The sequence below is a fragment of the Felis catus genome, chromosome A3, assembly GCF_018350175.1.
Source record: "Felis catus isolate Fca126 chromosome A3, F.catus_Fca126_mat1.0, whole genome shotgun sequence".
NCBI classification, from domain to species: Eukaryota; Metazoa; Chordata; class Mammalia; order Carnivora; family Felidae; genus Felis; species Felis catus.
This window is the reverse complement of record NC_058370.1, coordinates 21,020,559-21,035,435: the sequence shown is the minus strand read 5'-3', so window position 1 is coordinate 21,035,435 and position 14,877 is coordinate 21,020,559. Positions and strand designations below refer to the sequence as shown.

The window sequence follows — 14,877 nt, the reverse complement described above, 5'->3', positions numbered from 1 at the left end:
TCTTTCCTTTATTGACTCTTCTAGCCCCAAATGGAAAAGTGCCTTTTTCCTTTGTTCAGGTCTTCATGTCATGCAGGAGGACTACACCAGTTTTATTCATATATTTCCTGCACATTGTTTGTGAAGTCAGCTCATTCATTCAGACATTTGAATGGCATTCCATGATATTTCATGTCATGATTTATTTAACGATTCTGCTTTTGAATGGCGTTTGAATAGCTCTGTTTCTAAATTTATTTTTTAATTTTTTTTAATCTTTATTTATTTTTGAGAGACAGAAAGACACAGAGTGTGAGCGGGGGAGGGGCAGAGAGAGAGGGAGTCACAGAATCCGAAGCAGGCTCCTGGCTCTGAGCTGTCAGCACAGAGCCCGATGTGGGGCTCGAACTCACGAACACGAGATCATGCATGACCTGAGCCCAAGTCAGACGCTTAACTGACTGAGCCACCCAGGCGCCCCTAAATAGCTCTGTTTCTGAATTTATTCCCTTACGGATCACGCTGCAGTGAATATCCCCGCACACGCGCATATTCGGAAAGGATACACTCTGCAAATGAAGTTGCTGGATGAGAAGATGTTTTAAATGTCAACTGGTCGGGGTGCCTGGGTGGCGCCTGGGTGGCGCAGTCGGTTAAGGGTCCAACTTCAGCCAGGTCACGATCTCGCGGTCCGGGAGTTCGAGCCCTGCATCAGGCTCTGAGCTGATGGCTCGGAGCCTAGAGCCTGTTTCCGATTCTGTGTCTCCCTCTCTCTCTGCCCCTCCCCCGTTCATGCTCTGTCTCTCTCTGTCCCAAAAATAAATAAACGTTGAAAAAAAAATTTTTTTTTAATGTCGACTGGTACTTCAAAGCACTGTCCCAAATGATACCAATTTATACTCTTTCTACAGGTAGCCACCCATTTTCCAGACTTCAACAGATCCTGCATATTTATAACTTTAAAATCTTTTTCTAATGCTCAGTACATTATATCTCACTGTGGTTTTAGTCAATAGCCCTTTGATTTCTGCTTACCTATGTTTCTTCTGAGCATTCCCCATTCATATCCTTTACCTAGTTTGACATGGGACATATATATCTTTTCCGTACGGGTTTTGTATATGCTATTTATTTCACGTGCGAACCTTTTATTAAAATCTGGAACATTTAATTCTTCACTGCCTGGAGTTACAGTGTTCTATTTTTCTCCATAAAGATCTTATGTGGGTTTATTATTCCTAGACACCTCCTAGATTTCATTGCTATCGTAAATGGCATCTTTTTTTAAAAAGGCTATTTCCTAATTGTTTGTTGCCGGCATGTAGGAATGGAATTGATTCGTATCAGTGATGTTTGTTTAGTGATTCTGTGTCCACCAGCCCCACAACGCTCCCCTGTTAGTCCTCAGGACCTGAGTGGGAATCTGTTGGACTTTACTTTTATTTAAAAATACATTTTTTAAGTTTTTATTAATTTCTTTGGAGAGAAAGAGGAAGCACGAATGGGATAGAGGCAGCGAGAGAGGGGAGACAGAGAATCCCAAGCAGGCTCCGTGCTGTCAGTGCGGGGCTCGAACCCACAAACCGTGAGATCATGACCGGAGCCAAAACCGAGAGTCAGATGCTTAACTGACTGAGCCAACCCAGGCGCCCCTGGATTTTTAAACGTAAAAAATCAGACATTTCTAGTGTCGTGTGAGCAACAGGTAGTTAAGCCTTGTGATGTAGAATCCAGGAAGCAGGGAGAGGGAGACAGAACTGCAGAGGCTGGGAGAAAGTGAGGAAGCAGGACAGGAAAGAGATGGTCGAGAGAGACAGGGGAACTGGGAAGACTGGCAGGTGTGCGGGTAGTGGCGGGGGGGGGGGGGGGGAACAAGGCGTTGAGTTAAGTGTTCCTGGGAAGTTCGCGTCTGCATTTCCTTTCAGGAAGAATACTGTATGAATATAATGGAACAAACAAATGGACTGCAAGGTGGCAACATCGTGGCTATTTTTTTTTTAATGTTTTATTTATTTTTGAGAGAGAGACAGAGAGACAGAACGTGCGCAGGGAAGGGGCAGGGAGAGAGGGAGACACAGAATCCGAAGCAGGCCCCTGGCTCTGAGCTGTCAGCAAAGAGCCCGATGCGGGGCTTGAACTCAGGAACAGCGAGATCATGTCCTGAGCCAAAGCCGGACACTTAACCGACTGAGCCACCCAGATGCCCCACATCATGGCTATTCTAATTAAAGAGCAGTGTGCTATCCTGAAAATCTAAACAAGAATACGGAGATAAAAATATACCAAATGAGGTTCAAATCTATAATGTCCTTGATACTAAGTAGAGGACTATAGCAAAAAAGTAAAATTATAAGAATAACATATTTATTATTATACTCCTTATCTATTTTTATGATTTTTAATTTAAATTTTATTTTACTTATTTTGTATTTTGTTATGATATTTATTAATTATTGTTATTCTTGCTGCTATTGTAGCTTTCTAGATGGCCAGACCTGGGCTGGAATTCTGGGTCCTCCACTCACAGGCTGTATGAACTTGGGGAAAGAAAGTCAGTCCCTGAGGTTGAGAGGTCAGTGAAGAAGGCAAATCTGAGACGAAAACATGCACGCTGGCTATGACCATGGGCAATCCAGGCCCCAGCTGGGATTCCTGGGACAGGTAGGGCGACAGGGTCATTCTCTGCCCAAGGTCTCCCATCGTCAGGTATACTCCGGTTTTGTGCACAGGTGGCAGTGTTCCAAGCTTGTGCACGCGTGCTTCTGGAGCGCCTGCTCGCATCACATTTGCTGATGTCCCCCTGGCCACAGCAAGTCACTGGGACAAGTCCCAAGTCCACGTGGGAGGGGGTACACAAAGGTGTCAATACTGAGAGACGACGTGGTTCATGGTGAACCGTCAAGGTGACCGCATTACAACGTAGTGGACAATGTAACGTGCAAGGCGTGCTGGGCCCTCGGCCTCCTCACAGTCTCAGGTGAGACCGTCCCTGGAGCAGCCAGAGCATGAGCCGGTAAGACCAGCAGATGGGACCAGAGCTGGTGCAGTCCGAATCATTGCAGGGGTTGATGCTTTGATAGGAGGGTTGAACCAAAGTGGGGGTGGCACAGAAGAGGCCATCAGAGGCCCCGGAGGGTAAGAAGTGACAAACACAGGCTCCGGAGCAGGCAGACCTGGGTTCAAGTCTTGACTTTGCCATTTACTTGTTCATAGCTCTGGGTTGCTGACTTCTCCGCTTTGGCCTCTTCATCTATAAAACTGACCTCGAGGGTTAAGGATTAAATGAGACTAGTAGAACTTAGCTTGGGACAAAGAAGCGGCCCATGAGTGGCAGTGGTTGTGGCCAGGCTGGCAAGAGTGGTGGTGAAGATAATGATGGTCAGCGATGACCCGGGACAGAGGTCAGGAATGCTCTGGACGAGCAGTGACTCTGGACGGGTGAATGAGGGTGGCCTATTAGAGCAGGGCGGGTGAGGGCATCCCGGGCAGGCAGAACAGTGTGTTCAAAGGCACGGGGGTAGGCTGGGTCTGATGTGCTTAACAAACTGTGATGCCTTTGGAGCCTTTGGTGCAACAAGAGGAGGCGGGGCCGTGCAGATTGTGTTTCCCCAAGATGGCCGTAGGACTGTCTCCCATCCCACATGCTCTTCTGACAGTGTGGCTGTTATAGGCTGAATTGAGTCCCCCCAAGTTCATATGTTGAAGCCCTAACCCTAGTATCTCAGAATGTGGAGATAAGGTCTTTAAAAATGTGATTAAGGGGGTGCCTAGGTGGCTCGGTTAAGTGTTGGATTTCAGCTCAAGTTACGATCTCACGGCTGGTGAGTTTGAGCCCTGCGTCGGGCCCTGTGCTGCCAGCTCAGAGCCTGGAGCCTGCTTCAGATTCTGGGTCTCCTCCTCTCTCTGCCCCTCCCCCACTCACACTCTGTCTCTCTTTCCGTCCAAAATAAGTAAGCATCAGGGTGGCCCTAATCCAGTTTGACTGGTGCGCTTATAAGAGGAAATGTGGACACACAGAGACACAGGGGTGGGCACACAGAGGAAAGACCATGTGAGAGCAGAGCAAGAGGGCTGCCATTTGCAAGCTAAGAAGAGAAGCCTCAGGAGAAACCAAACCCACTGACACCTCCATCTTGGACTTTTAGCCTCCAGAGCTATGGGAAGTAGATTTTTATTGTTTAAGCTGTTCAGTCTATGGTATTTTGTTATGGCGGCCCTAGCAAATGACCACAGTGACCTTGACATTCCTCCCATCCCGGGGCGGTCCCTGTTCTCTCCCCTTGAGGCTGGGTGGAGACATTCACGCTTGAAGCAAGCTGCCATGTTGCCAGGAATCCCACGCTCACGTGGAGAGACCCCACGTAGATGTTCCTGTTGCGGACCTAGCTGAGGGCCCAGCTGACACCCAGCAAGGACATCACACACTGAGTGAAGACACCTCCAGGTGATTCCCACTCTGAGCTGTTGAGTCACCCCCAGCCCCTGAGTCTTCCCAGCTGACAGACACCCCAGACATGTGGAACGGAGACAAACTGTCCCTACTGTGCCCTTTTCAAATTTGAGATCCACAATTTATGAGCATAATAAAATGGTTGTTTGCCATTAAGGTTTTGGGGTAGTTACATAGCACCATGAATTCCCAAAGGCTCTTCTAGAGCAGCTACCGTGAGCCTGGCTCTCTCACGGAAAGGCACGGACCGCCCCTCTCCATCCAACGTTCTCCCCAGCCTTGAGGCAGAGCTGTTGCTGCCACCTGGTGGCCAATAGGGAGAATGCGAGACCTACTGTTCTCCCTCACGAGCAGTTTATTCTCATTCATTCATTCAGTCAGTCACAATCCCTGATGGTGGCGGGTCAAGTGTAGTTTTAAAAAGCATAATCTGGGGTGCCTGGGTGGCTCAGTCGGTTAACCATCCGACTTTGTCTTAGGTCATAATCTCACGGTTTGTGACTTCGGGCCCCGCATCTGGCTCGTTGCTGTCGGCGCAGAGCCCGCTTTGGAACCTCTGTCCCCCTCTCTCTCTGCCCCTCCCCAGCTCGCCCTCTCTCTCTCAAAAATAAGTTAAAAAAAAACACATGAAAAAGCATAATCTAACACTACTGTTTCTTGTATGCGTTTGTCTTTGGTCATGAGATTTCATTTACAAGTCCCCAATCCCTTAAACTTTCCTTTAAAATCCAAAATTCTCTGAAAAGTGAAAGGTTTTCATCAGTTTGCAAAACTCGCTCAATAGCTAGACCTAATCTGAACTGACGTGAGGCCATGCATCGTCTCTCACTGACATTTCACAGCAGAAACATCAGTGTTTGATTATGGGGTGCTGCCCTAGATTCCCTCTAGGGGTATTATATAATAGCCCTGGTTCTCAAGTGTGGTCCCCAGACCAGTGGCATCAGTATCAACTGGGATCTTGTCAAACATGGAACTTCTCAGGCCCCACCCCGGACCTGAATCAAAAACTCTGGGATGGAGTCCGGCCATCTGTGCTTTAACGACCCCTAAGGGTAATTCTGATTCATGTTCAAGTATGAGAATCACCGATATAGAGTATATGCACCACATTATATTTATGAAACCCCAGAGCCTGAATTCCAGAGCACATTTGGTTCCCATGGTTTCAGAGAAGAGATTCCTTGCAGACTTGTATTTTGAAATTTGAAGTCACGTTAAAGGAAGCCAGGAAACTTTTATGTGTAAGAAAGAGGGCGGTGCTTCCTTGTAGGCCTAGAGAAAGGATGATTGATAATAATAAAAGCTAACTTTCTGAGTGTTTATAACCTGGCGGGCACTGTGCCAAGTACCCGGGCTCACCAGGTCCACACAATGAACTTAGAAAGTAGGCATCGTTATCATCCCCATTTTATGAATGGGAAAACTGAGGCGAGGGGCGTGAGCAATTACCAAAGCACGGAGAGGACCCCCAAAGGAGGCCCTGGGCTTCAGCGGAGGGACACCGGGAAATCACAGGGCCTTGTTTCTTCAGTGTTCCGAAACCTGCTGGTGCCTCCCTTTGGCTAAGCTCTACGAGAAGCCAGAGAACAAGGGAATCCCTACGGCTTAGCCCACAGTGGTGCAGAGCAGAATAGATCTACGGGGGCCACTGTTTCACACTTCTGCGGCGAGTGTATGTATCATAACTGGATGCTGCTGTGTGTTTAAATATAAAAGTATCACATTGCAAGGATCCATTTGCAACTTGCTTTTCGTTTTCACTCACATTTCTGTTTTCTAGATTTGTCTGTGTTGACACAGGTAGCTCTGTTTTAGTTCATTTTCTCTGTTGTCTAGAATTCCATCATCATAAAAGAGCCCTTCGTAGGGGCGCCTGGGTGGCTCAGTCGGTTGAGCAACTGACTTCAGCTCCGGTCATGATCTCACGGTTTGTGAGTTCGAGCCCCGTGTCGGCTCTGTGCTGACAGCTCAGAGCCTGGAGCCTTCTTCGGATTCTGTGTCTCCGTCTCTCTCTGTCCCTCCCCTGCTCATGCCCTGTCTCTGTCTCAGAAGTAAATAAACATAAAAAAAAAATTTTTTTTTAATAAATAAAATAGCCCTTCGCTTATTGATCTCCAGTCCCCTGTCGGTAGATATTCAGAATGTTGCCCATCTTTTACCATTACAAATCAAACTACAATAAATATTCTTAGACCCCTCTTTTCCTACACCGGTGGGAGCCTTGCTCCAGGCCAGGTCCTCCTAAAAGTGGAGTTTCTGGGTCACAGGACACGCATATCCAACATTTCCAAACAAGTGCAAAAGTCCTCTTCAAAGTGGCTGTACCGGTGTTGGGTTTCCCCTCACTCCAAGGGATTCCTGTGTCGTATCCCTGGCCTGTTCCTCCCTTGAGAGGAAGGACTTGCTTTGCCTTGCTGCCGGCCGGCAACCTTTCTCGCCTGGGTGTTTTGCTTGCCTCCGCTCAAGAACGCAGAAGCCGAGCCTCCTGTGTGGGGATAAGCGCTGCTTCATCTGCGGAGCTTGGATTTCTAGCATTCCGCCAGGCCCTTCCTCTCTTGTCCCAGGCGTAACCCAGGACGAGCGCTTTGGCTTTCCAGTGTGGGTGTTACCACTCAGGAGTGGAGAACGACTTTGTTTGCTCCGGGTGGTCTCTGTCCTCCCCCAGAGGCAAAGAGTGACAGCGGCCAGATGGACACAGAGCTGAGGGCCACCACGGCGACCACAAAAACACAAACCTGAAGCTGCCCGCTGTCCAAAATGTTGCCGCATCCGGGAGCTGTTTATTGAACCCCGGAGCGAGCTGGGACCGGCGGCAGGGCCTCTGTAAACCCTTCCCACACCTTGTGAAGCAGGATCCCTTCATCCTCCCTGTGCTCCTCCTGCAGACAAAACAGACCTGGCGCCTGCTGGGGGACGCGCCCCACCCATCTGTCCGCTGGGAGAGGACAGGACAGGACAGGAGACACACACCGGGGACTTAAACTGCAGAAACTCCTTTTCCCACAGTGCTGAAGGATGGAAGTCCGGGATCAAGGTGTCAGCCGGGTCCTGTCTCCAAATGCGGTCACATTCCGAGGTCCTGAGGGTCCTCCCCACATTTGAAGGGAGGGTGGGGGGGGGTGGAGGGGGAAACACCATTCAACCCCTCACACTGTCCAAACGGGAGAGGCAGACATGAATCCAATGGTGACAAAGAGATGTAAAATGATAGTTGTGGTCCCGGGGACCATGAGAGCCAAGGCCAGGGGGTTTAACTGAGAGGCTTCCGGGAAGCCTTCACTGAGGAAGTGACATTGGGGCTGAGACCCGAAAGACGCGTGGGGTTTCAGCAGAGAACGAGGGAACAGGATGTTCCAGGAGATGGGAGTACCGTATCTGCAAGGTGTTGGGGTACTGGAGGGCAGCCAGTAGGGGGAGGGTGCTGTTAGCGGGGTGGGGGGGGACCTCCAGGGATGGCGAGGCCCTGCGTCAGGGAAAAATCACCTGGGCACCCCTTAAAACCACGGACCCTGGGCCTCACTCCAGGCCCACGGAATCCGAACCTTCAAGGGACGGGGCTCCGGGATCTGCATTCCTTCCCAGTGTCCAGATTTTGTTATTTCGAAAAATATCAAACTCGCAGAGAAATCGAAAGCGAAGTACAAGGAACCCTTGAATACCCTTCACCTAGATTCACCGATGGTGAACACTTTGGCACATTTAAGCTTTTCTTTCTTCCTCATTCACCCTCCCCTTGGCAGGCATCCCCGAAGAATGAGGGAAGGAGCCGTCCTCCATGACCACAACACCGTGATCGCATCTCAGAGTATTAACGTTGCTTCGGTAATGGCATCTCATATACACACAAGAGCTAAATTCTCTATGGTCTACAAAATTCTTTTGTAGCCCTTCACTTCCTCAATCCAGGATCCGACCAAGGTCCACGCTTTATGTACTTTTGGTTGATGCCCCTTTACTCCCTCTTAATCTAGAATAGCTCCCCACCTTTAAATAAAAAATTAACTTTGTAAAAGAGAGTCCAGGCTGGTGGAATGCCCCACATTCTAGATTTGTCTAAATTTTCCTCATGATTAAAATCAGGTTAAGTATTTTTGGCAAGAATATGCCATAGAAGGTGACGCGTACGTCATATTGCATCACATCAGGGCACACACACAATGTCAGGCTGTCCCATTCTTGGCGAGGCTGGGTTCCATCACTGGGCTGAGGTGGGGCCTTCTGGATCTCTCTATTGTAAAGGTGCATGTCCCCCTTTTTAAATCAGTACATAATTTGGGACGTGGTCATTTGAACCACGTGAACATTCTGTCATCCAGCAACTTTTTACTCAGTGGCTCTAGCATCTGTTGATGACCCTTGCTTCCTCAATTGTCATTATAGTGGTGACCGCACGGTGACATCCGCATTTTTTTTAATCAATTTTTTTTTCAACGTTTATTTATTTTTTGGGGGACAGAGAGAGACAGAGCATGAATGGGGGAGGGGCAGAGAGAGAGGGAGACACAGAATCGGAAACAGGCTCCAGGCTCCGAGCCATCAGCCCAGAGCCTGACGCGGGGCTCGAACTCACGGACCGCGAGATGGTGACCTGGCTGAAGTCGGACGCTTAACCGACGGCGCCACCCAGGCGCCCCATGACATCTGCATTTTTAATAAGTGCCCCAGGTGATTCTTTTACTCAGGAAATTTGGGAAACCCTGCTTAAGTCAAGGTAAGAGTTGCAAGAGAAGGAGATCACTATGGCATTGGCAGCTGGAGGCATTAGCTAAGACCTGTTGTTCTTAGGGGATCAGTTAAAATGCATGTTCCTAGGACTGTATTACACCAAAGAATGAAAAGGCACTGCCAAAGACAGGCCTGGGGAGCAGCGTTTTAACACCCTCTTCCTCCCTTTGCCCTAGGTAATTCTGTGCTCTGCGAACTTTGAGAAACACAGACTTAGGTGGTGATCCTTAGCCTGGATGCACATTACATTAAAAAGCATTTTTTTTAAATGTTTATTTATTTTTGAAAGAGACAGAGCATGAGCGGGGGAGGAGCAGAAAGAGGGAGACACAGAATCCAAAGCAGGCTCCAGGCTCTGAGCTGTCAGCACAGAGCCCGACGCACATCTTGAACTCACAAACTGTGAGATCATGACCTGACCCAAAGTCGAAAACTTAACAGACTGAACCACCCAGGCGCCCCAAGGATGCACATTGCATTTTCAAATCACCTGGGGAGTTTTTGTGATCCCTGTGTATACGTGTGTGTGTTTATTTTTTTTTTAATGTTTATTTTTGAGAGAGAGAGAGAGAGCATGAGTGGGGGAGGGATAGAGAGACACACATACACACACAGAATCTGAAGCAAGCTCCAGGCTCTGAGCTGTCAGCACAGAGCCTAAGGCGGGGCTCGAACTCACAAACTGAGATCATGATCTGAGCTGAAGTTGGACACTTAACCACCCAGCCACCCCAATAAGTGTGTGTTTAAAAGTAGGAGCCCCATCTCCAGAATCCGATTCAAGTGGCCTGGGGCATCCATCCTTCCCAGCACTCCCTCAGTGATTCCAACGTACCGCCAAGATCGAAAGGCACCGTGTTACAAGAATTCTCTGTAAACGGAATATAATAATGAAATCCCGCCCTCCCCCTCCCCCAGTCACCCTGAAACTCACAGTATCCCCAGCACGGAGCTCACCTGCTAGCCGAGAACATCTAGTGTTCCCTCCACACCTCTATGGGGCTCCCACTGTGTGCAAACATTTCTGACCGTGCTCTTTGGGAAGCTTACAAAAGAGGTCGAAGAAAGGTCACTTCCCTCAAAAGCACGAGGACGTGGGAAAACACACACACACACAAACCCGTGCGAGTATTGTACAAAAGGAGTTTTACCGACCAGGAAACTGACACCCTGGAAGGGGAAATGACCACCCAGCAGGTTCACAGTGGAGCCAGGACGCTTACCCAGCATGCCTTTCTACCACCCTGGCTCATTTTCCCCGGAGCCCACCCTGCACCCTCTGCACTCCCTGCACTCCTGCCGACACCTTCGCCAGCAGCACCTGCCTCCCAGCAAGGCTCACGGGGGGGCCAGCCATCGCAGGACGTATTTGTTGAGTGAATGAATGTAGCCAGCCCGGCACCTGCCCACCGGCTGATGTTAAGAACCAGTGGCTCAAATAACCTCAAAATGAATCCCTGTGAGTGGGATTAGCTCATTCTTCCCGCAGACTCAGGAGCCTCTGGGCCTTTCTTCTTCTGGACCCCTTGCTTTACCTCATAACAACCATACAATGAACCCCCGTTCTACCTCCTGTACAATTATGTAACTGTGAGTTCACTTGAGCTGCACTTGACTAGTGGAAAGTTACGTAGATATTTAATTCTGTATTTGTAAACACCGATGTGTCAGATTTTATATGTTGGGGCCAATCCGTTTATTTTTAGGTCCTCAAAGATTTCCCGCCATCTATTAGAATGTTCATTGGCCTTGGACTGTATCCTAATGTCTCATAGACCATAGGTGAGCTCAAAATATAAAGCAGGGCTTTCGTGCCTGGGGACAGGGGACAGGCTGGGAGACACAGTCCTCTGGTTGCTTTCAAGGGACCAGTTTACCTTTTTTTTTTTTTTTTTTTTTGGTGAAAACTTTATTGCGATCCATACACTACACAATTCACCCACTTAAAGTATACAATCCAGGGGTGCCTGGATGGCTCAGTCGGTTAAGCATCCGACCGGCTCAGGTCATGATCTCACGGTGCGTTGAGTTCGAGCCCCGCATCAGGTTCTGTGTTGACAGCTCAGAGCCTGGAGCCTGCTTCAGATTCTGTGTCTTTCTCTCTCTCTCTCTGCCCTTCCCCTGCACACACTCTGTCTCTCTCTCTCAAACATTAAAAAGATTTAAAAAAAATAAAGTGTGCAATCCAGCGGGGTCTGGTATATTCATAGTCGGGCAGCCATCACCGCATCGGTTTTAGTATTTTAATCACCCCCAAAAGAATCTAGTGCCTTTGATCAATCATGCTCCTCTTGCCCCCCAAACCCTCTCCCAATTCCAGACAACCACTGATCGATCTACTTTCTGTCTCTATACATTTGCCTGTTCTGGACATTACCTACCGGTAGAATCGTACAACCTGTGGTCTCGTGTCTGGCTTCTTTTGAGGTGCATCCGTGTTGTGGTATGTATTGGTACCTCCTTCCTCTTGATTGCCAAGTAATACTGCATTGTGTGGACATATATCGCATTTTATTTACCCATCCAACAGACGATGGACATTTGGGCTGTTTCCACTTTGGTGCTGTCGTGCGGAATGCTCTGTGAAGGTTCGTGTACAGGTTTGTGTGGAGGCATGCCTTTATTTCTCCTGGCTGTGTACTGACCAGTCGAATTTCTGGATCATCTGGTAACTCTATGTTTAACATTTTGAGCAACTGGCGGGCCGTTTTTGAAGGCAATGACCCCATCTTACATTTCTACAAGCAATGTATGAGGTGTCTAATTTCTTCACTTCCTTGCCAGGCCTTGTTATTGCCTGTCGTTTTGATTACAGCCTTCCTATTAAGTTTGAAATGGGATCACATCCTAGGTTTGATTTGCATTTCCTTGATGGCTAATGACGTTGAGCGTGACTTCGTGCACTTACGGGCCACTTATGTACCTTCTTTGGAGAAATGTCTATTCAGATTCTTTGTCAAATTTTGAATCGAGTTATAGCAAACCCTCGGTTTGTGAGCATAACTTGTTCCGGAAGCATGCTTGTATTCCAAAGCACTTGCGTATCAAAGCAAATTTCCCTGGAAGAAATAAGGGACACTCAGATGATTCATTCCACAACCCAAAAATATTCATATAAAAATGATTACAATACTGTAATGTAAAACAAAATAATAAAGAAAATACCAAATGTGAAGCAAAATAAACAAATTAACCCGTACTTACCTTTGAAAACCTTCCTGGCTGGTGTGCGGGAGACAAGAGAGAGGAGGGTTGTTGTGTAGGACAACTGTCACTATCACTAATGGAGTCACTGCTATCTGTTGGCTCAACGGAATCTTCTGCACGGGGGCCATCGTAGACACTCGCACGGATGTTGACCACAGTCATATACTGTATGCAATGTAACTGGCAATAAGGCAGCAGAGGAAAGGGTTTCTATCTGCAGGCAGCCTGACCTCGGATGAAGCAAAGCATTCCTAAGCTCACTCTTGTATGGGAAAGCAAAGGACTGTCCCTAGATGCTTTGAAGTGACAAAAAATACAGTAGTGCCTGTTGTGGGCACCTTCCAACGTTCTGAAAACTCACTGATTTCTGCCAAGCACTGAGGCGTTAAGACCAAGCATCTGAGCATGAGAGACAATCAATCACCCAGAATCCCTCGGGGAGGGAGGGAGAGGGAGAGAAGAACCATTGGCTCAGTTGTGATCATGTGACTTTTGGCATCAGGTACTACTTGTATTGCAAGACATCGATTGTTTAATCAAGTTAAAATTTATTAGAAATGTTGGCCCATCTGGAAGAACACCCGTAGAACGAGTTGCTCGCAGACCAAGGATTTTACTGTTTGCCTTTTTATTATTGAGTTGTAAGAGCTCCTTACATATTCTAGATACAAGACCTTATCAGATGTATGATTTGCAAATCTTTCCTCCCATCTGGTGAGTTATTGTATTAGTTTGCTAGGGCTGCTGTGACAAAATGCCACATTCTGGGTGGCTTAAACAACAGAAGTTCATTTCTCACAGCTCTGGACGCTAGAAGTCCAAGATCAAGGTGTTTGCAGATTTGGTTTCTCCCAAGGTTTCTCTCCTTGGCTTGTAGATAGCCATCCGTTCCCTGTCTATGTCTTCACAAGGTCTCCCCTCTATGTGTGCATCCCGGATGTCCTTTTCTCCATTTATAAGGACACTAGTCACACTGGATTCAGGCCCTATCCTAAGGGCCTCAGTTTGACTTAATCACCGCTTTAAAGGCTTGTTTCCAAATACAGTTAATTCTGAGGTACTGGGGGTTGGGACTTAGACATGTGAATTTTGCGGGGACACAATTCAGCCCATAACAGTTACTTTCTCTTCACTTTCTTGATGGTGTCCCAAATTAAAAAAAAAATTTAATGTTTTTATTTATTTTTGAGAGAGAGAGAGAGAGACAGAGCGTGAGCAGGGGAGGGGCAGAGAGAGAGAGGGAAACACAGAATCTGAAGCAGACTCCAGGCTCTGAGCTGTCAGCACAGAGCCCGACGCGGGGCTCGAACTCATGAGTTGTGAGATCATGACCCGAGCCGAGCGGGACGCTCAACGAACTGAGCCACCCAGGTAGGTACCCTGATGATGTCCCAACTTTTTTTTTTTTTAATTTTTTTTAACATTTATTTATTTTTGAGACAGAGAGAGACAGAGCATGAACGGGGGAGGGTCAGAGAGAGAGGGAGACACAGAATCGGAAGCAGGCTCCAGGCTCTGGGCCATCCCAGAGCCTGACGCGGGGCTCGAACTCACGGACCGCAAGCTCGTGACCTGAGCTGAAGTCGGACGCTTAACCGACTGAGCCACCCAGGCGCCCCGTTTTTTTTTTTTAATTTTTTTTTTAACATTTATTTATTTTTGAGACAGAGAGAGACAGAGCATGAACGGGGGAGGGTCAGAGAGAGAGGGAGACACAGAATCGGAAGCATGTCCCAACTTCTGAAGCACAAACTTTTTTTTTTGATAGGGCCTGACTTCTCTGGTTTTTTTTCTTTGTTGCTTGCGCTTTAGGTGCCACATCTAAGAAGCCATTACTTAGTCGATGGTCACAGTTTATGCCTACATTTTCTGATGAGGGTTTTGCACCTTTAGCTCTTACGCGTCAGTCTGGTCTTTTTTGAGTTAATTTCTGTACACAGTGTGAGGTAGGGGTCCAGCCTCATTCTTCTGCACAAGGAAATCCATTTGTCCCAGCGTGACATCCAGTTGTGCATGAAAAGATTTGTTGAAAAGATTATCGGTTCCTCGTTAAATTGCGGTGTCACTCTTGTTGAAAATTAATTGGTCGTAGGTGGAAGGGTTTATATTTGGACTCTCAGTTTTATCCCATTGTCTGCATATCTATCCTCATACCCATACTTCACTGCCTCGATTACTGTAGCTGTGTTTTGAAATCAGGAAGCGTGAGTCCTCTACTTTCTTCCAAGTGCACCGGAACTTTTGGCATCAGATACGGTGAAAGGTGTGAATGAACAATACAACATGGGGATTTGGGCCCATCCTCAAGGCTTCATGTCAGGAACTTAGGCTCCAAGTTCAATACCTGCCTTAGATGGATTCCCGCCCTCTGAGCCCACAGCTCTTCGCGATAAATCAACGGAAACATTCTGGGGAGAACAATGATCCCCTTGGGTTATTTTAAACATCGCTTTATGTCTTCTCCCCCACCTGCTCTGCTCTCTAATTGCTCCTTCTGAAACAGTGTCATTCAC

General features: G+C 47.8%; 1 long non-coding RNA gene across 1 annotated transcript; it reads left to right on the top strand.

Annotated features, from left to right (window-relative positions):
• The first annotated feature begins 1,901 nt into the window (after window positions 1-1,901).
• LOC123384312 lies at window positions 1,902-6,414 on the top strand. Its single transcript, XR_006595190.1, has 3 exons — window positions 1,902-1,950; window positions 2,457-2,640; window positions 4,265-6,414. It is a non-coding gene; the product is annotated as an uncharacterized LOC123384312 (long non-coding RNA).
• Window positions 6,415-14,877: the final 8,463 nt, after the last annotated feature.